We start from the raw sequence: 5,383 nt of genomic DNA, 5'->3' as shown, positions 1-5,383 counted from the left end.
CCATGCCATCCCTCCCTGTCTAGCTTCCAGTGCGCTCGTCGGCGCGAGAAAATAGAGAAAGCGCTGGGAGCGTGCGCCAAACCCCCGTAACTCCGCTGATTCTTGACGGATTCGAGAAATTTTTGTGGCAATCGATTCGGGAGGCAGTACACTCCGATACTGAGGCCATTAGATCATTACTTGGAAAAGTGGTTCATGACCCCTTTAAAGTTTGTCGAGCTGACCGATGCTCTCTAAATATCTGAATAGTAGTTTCATCGCTTGCCTCTGCTACGTGGCGCAGGGTAAAGGGTGCACCGTGTTTTCCACGGTCCATGCAGTATTTTGTTCATAAGCTTGCCATAGAGAAACATACATACATTTAATAATTTGCGGGGTTTTATGTGCCAAAACCACAATATAAGGCACGTCGTGGTGGACGGCTCCGGACATTTCGACCATCTGGTGGTGTTTAACGTCGCACACATATATTTTTCTATGGGCTTGCACACTTTAGTATTTTGGATCAGCATGTGGAATCCCACATAAAGTTGAAATGACGACAAAGAGCCCTTGACTCTGTGTGAAACTGCGTTAGAAGAACTGGACTTGAGGTCGGTGAGGGGCGAGGGTGTTTTTTGAAACAGATTTATTTCCTTTTTTTTTTTTGTCATCATTTCGAGCAGAGCAGGTGATGTATTAATGCGAACGAATCGGCATTCAGTGAAATGGCGTTAGATGGTTAGATGACGCGGCGTTCGATGATACCAGCGGTCGATCGCGGAGAACCTACAGCTAATGGACCGACGAGAAATGTCGCCACATGTCGCGTACCCATGTACTACAACTGTATTTCAAAACAGGCGGCATTTACGCATGGGGAGGGGGGGTAATGCGTTCGAGCTTAATTGATACTAACGCCTCCCTCCTTTCTGGCTACATATCCAAGTGTTACCACCTGCCTTTTGTTCTAGACATGTAAGTACGCTGCTGGAATGAACCATGTGTTAAAACGGTTGCAAATGTCGACCGCAAAAAACGACGGATTTATTTTCTGCGCCCTGACAATGTGCAGGCGGTGCAGGTTTCGCTACACTCTAGTTTCGCTTTAACGAACTTCTAGTACTGCTAGTACCTAGTACTCTCTAACCTCCCTTTTCATGCTCACGGGCACTTTTGATCACGATCAGGGATCAGGGCCGATGCGGATTAAGCTCGATCCGGATCAGGTGCTGCTACACGGTCACTTAGCGGTCAGGCGATTAGGCCCGATCGGGATCAAGACAATCGCGATTTGACTTACGTCTGCGCCAAACTCGATCCGGATTAGTTTGGACCGTGTAGCAGCGACGATTGTTGATCGCGATCAATAAATCAAATACGGATCGGCCCTGGTCGCAATCAAAAGTGCCCGTGTGACGCCGGTATCAGAAACGTGATGTTCGTGTCGAGTTTTAGGTGATCGTAAGACCGCGCAGACAGCGCGCTCCCTTCAGACAGGTAGACGCGTACTCTGAATTATATGCGCTTAATTATGTTTATATCGCTTAGGCGCCACGGCTCATCTGGCAATTGCTCGTTCGTAAAACATAACAGTAACCACCCTGCCTGTGGTTACTGCGTGATTTTATGGAACACTACGAAGGGAGGTGTCGAACATACCTTTCTACTGTGGTCTGTTTCAGCGCTGTTTCGGCGAGCGCGAACGCTCGCCAACGCATTCGTAACGAACTTCGAAGAGCGGTCGAGCTACAGTTGGGCGCGTAGGGAACGTGACTGGAATGGAGCACTGGAATGAACGAGGCCAACGAGGCCCATATAAAAACTGCAAAAAATTCTCGACCTTCATCGGCAAGATAGCCTACTCGAAGCAACAGATTTAAGCGAATAATGGCCTTAAATGGACTGCCACAGTATTCGTGTCGGCAAAGAGCGCTAGCGCTCGTGCAGGCAAGGCACTTGCAAAGTCTGGCGAATTAAAAGTTAATTCAACAAAATTTGAATTAACTGGTAATTTAAGATGGCCGACCTTGTCCCTGTAGCGCAGTGGATAGCGCGTTGGACTTCTAATCCAAAGGTCCCGGGTTCGAATCCCGGCAGGGATGCTAAGCCCAAAGGTAGGGCCTCTATATATATATTTTTTTTTGTCATGCAGGGCATAAAACAGGTGAGCACTTTTCCTGTGCCCCTTTGTACCTGTTCAGTTTTGTGTTCGAGCGCACTCTCTAGGATCTAATATATTTAGAAGCTTATTGCCAGAAATGTTTTTTGAAAAGACATGTCAGCAGTAAGAATGCCCCTCTCACTTTCTCTCTCCCTCTCTTTTTAGCTTGTTGTCCTAAAGAGAGAAAAAAAAAAGAAAGAAAACACGGCTGCATTTAATTATTACAATAACGTGCTGTGAATGCAAAGTGATTACTTTTATTTGTACCACAAATGTACCAACCAAGAATTTATACACACGCCCCCAACACCCTCTCCCCTCCCCCCTTCCAAAATTATTTCAGAACAACCCACCTCTCCCATCTTGCAGACGAGCACTCATCAAGAGTGTTCACCACTCGGACGCGTAATTCAAAGGTTGTGGGTTCGGATCCCACCTGCGGAAAGGGTGCTTTCTTGTCCACTTTGATTCCTTTGAATCTATGTAATATTTATTACATTACAGTTAAAAACAACAGATAATGTCCCCTATGGTTTCCTTCGCTTGACTGTCTGTTCGTTTCATTGGTTTTGTCACTAAGAGCATCCTTCATAACACGGTCAAAACGCCTCATTCTCCCAGGTACATGTTTCTAATGGTATGGAGCTCAGCAACAATACACTACTAAATATGTGTTTTCAAGAACGCAAGTAACAACCTGACACAGGTGTGTTTGATACTGAGTGTACTCAACATGACATGGATGTGGTATAGAGAGTTCCATGTAATTTCAAAGGTATATAGAATTATTTGAGAGAGGGTTTCATACCGAATGCTGCTGTTGGTATTACAATGTAGAATGCTAAAAAAGGTTTCTTGGAGCTATGGGAACACACAGCAAAAATTACCAGAAATTTTATAGAAGAATAATGCAATGAAGTGTGTGGCAAAAGCTTTCTGCCTCAATGCAACTGTTTACTTCAAGGTGGATCAAGGTGTAATAGCAAGTCAACCAGCACCATGATTGCTTCATGGAGAGATGCTTAAACCTCACTTCTTGTCAATGCACTCCTTTATGAGATAGAACAATTAAATGACAGTGAGGGTGATGTCTCAATTTGTAATTCACACCACGAAACAGTTAGTGAGAATACCTATGACGTAGACCAGATGTCTCAAACACGTGGCTCGCGTGTTGCGATTAATAATACTTTGTTCAGGTAAGCTACAGAGACAGGACTGTTCTCAGGCATTTTTTTTCGTGAGGCACCCCACGCAGTCACCATGCGTTGAAACATAACCGCGGAACAAAAAAAATCTATATTTCACAATTGGCGTCTCACCCCCTCACCTGGTAACACCTATGGTGAGGACGGTTCTTCGTGCCTCAATAAGTTGAGCAAAAAGGTGCATGCAATGTGGAAGAAATCTCAGTCATGTCTACAGCACACAACCAGCATCATACAAAGTTACACACATGCATGCTTCCATATCTACCAACTTTTATGATTTCATCATAGGATGCCTTACTTTGTTTCTAGAGATTGCTTACGATTGCTTTTTTGACAACAGTCATTTTACAGTTTTTCTGAAAGCCTGATTTTCTGGACCTGCTGGATTATACAGACCTACCATCAGTACACTACAGTGTCATCGCTAAAAGAACCAGTGGAAACGGCAAATGAAATTTCTGCTTCTAGCTGTACACACCACGGATCGTGACGAAATGAGCGCCTGTGGCTCTAGGCATCGGCTTCACAGCGCGTCAGCATTTTTGACGGCAGCACACTGCAAGGAAGCACCGTCGTCACTGATAGGTGATAGGTTGACGATCTGTGCGCACGGTTGTTTCGCTCGAAGCATGGTTGAGAGCGTTGCAATACGGCATCGGATCAGCGCAGTCTCGTGGTTTTATTTCATATTTCGCGGGCTTTCTTAAAACAGCAGAAAAAATCACGCTGCATATATGTTGCCACAAAGATTGGATTGGTCGTTTGGGAATGCCCTCTACAACGTAACAAAACGCACTTGGCTCTCAAGTGCGTTTTCGCATAACATCTGCGCTGTGCATGTTACCACTTTACTTTGTCCGTGTTGTTTTGCGCTATGCTTAATAATGCAAGTGAATATCAAGAGTTTTGCATAATTGATCTGAACTAATTAAGTGCACTATAAAAATACTCTAACGAGTGCCACATGACAGCAAACCATATGTCATTGGTTTCATTCAGTTGTGGTTAACCACGTTTTTTTAAATCCTTGGTTCTACATGAAAATCCTTGTATATACCCCCATGTGGCTACACAAAACCAAAACCAAAAAACATTTACCCACTTACATACAAAATATCTTTCTGCTGCAATGCAACAATGGGAAGTTGGTGCACAAATATTTTTCATTTTGTATATGCCACGCCTCAAATATATCCTAAGTTGGCTGGTCATAATTTTTAAATGCGTCAGCATTTCTATGCCAGCTTAATGAGAAAACTGTCCGTCCATACGTTCCTGTGTCACGTAAGACGAACATTGCTATAAAAAGAACAAATGTATAAAACAAAAGTTTTTTTGCTGGTGCTGTGTTTTGAACCCAAGCCTCCATGCACTGAAGGGAAGTGTTTTATTTAACTGCTGGGGTACACCGCCACACTTACAGAATGTGAACACATGGAACCATATGAATGCATTGTAAAAGAAGAACACTTCCTATAAAGGTGAACCACAGCGACTCTATTGAGGTGAGGACGATAAGAAGGGCGAACTTCTTATCGTCCTCGTCTCGGTAGTTGTGCTGTGGTTCACCATGCATCACCAACTCGCCCAAGTTTTCATATTTCTATAAAGGCTTCATTGAATGTAATGGTGGTGGAATAAAAGCCATGTCTAGGCCAAGATTTAAAACAGACATGGAGGAATGCACACATCAGGACAATTTAGAGTGAAAATTTAATGTGAATCTAGGCGGCCCCAGGCCCGGGCCTTCCATTCGCCGGATCTTAAATAAAGTTATTTCACTCATTTGGTGGTTGCAGGATGTACCTTTTGTTGAGCCCTTCCACACACTGATGAACACTAGAAAGAATATGAAAGACGACGTGCTGCTGCTGCCCGAAAACAATGTTCTAGGGAAGGCTGCAACCTATAACAAAACTATATGCTTACGCATCACTTGGACAACTCCTAAAGGAGATGCTACAGGTATTTTTTTTGCAATGATGGTAGTTTAGCTGAACTGAGGTGCATAACCATACTCCTCCTAATG

The 5,383-nt window shown here is 44.0% G+C and overlaps 1 non-coding gene across 1 annotated transcript; it reads left to right on the top strand.

Annotated features, from left to right (window-relative positions):
* The first annotated feature begins 2,011 nt into the window (after positions 1–2,011).
* Positions 2,012–2,084, top strand: Trnar-ucu (transfer RNA arginine (anticodon UCU)). Its single transcript has one exon. It is a non-coding gene; the product is annotated as a tRNA-Arg (tRNA).
* The last annotated feature ends 3,299 nt before the right edge of the window (positions 2,085–5,383 follow it).

The sequence above is a fragment of the Rhipicephalus sanguineus genome, chromosome 1 (assembly GCF_013339695.2).
Source record: "Rhipicephalus sanguineus isolate Rsan-2018 chromosome 1, BIME_Rsan_1.4, whole genome shotgun sequence".
NCBI classification, from domain to species: Eukaryota; Metazoa; Arthropoda; class Arachnida; order Ixodida; family Ixodidae; genus Rhipicephalus; species Rhipicephalus sanguineus.
The sequence above is the reverse complement of the archived record's forward strand: the minus strand, read 5'-3'. Positions and strand labels throughout refer to the sequence as shown.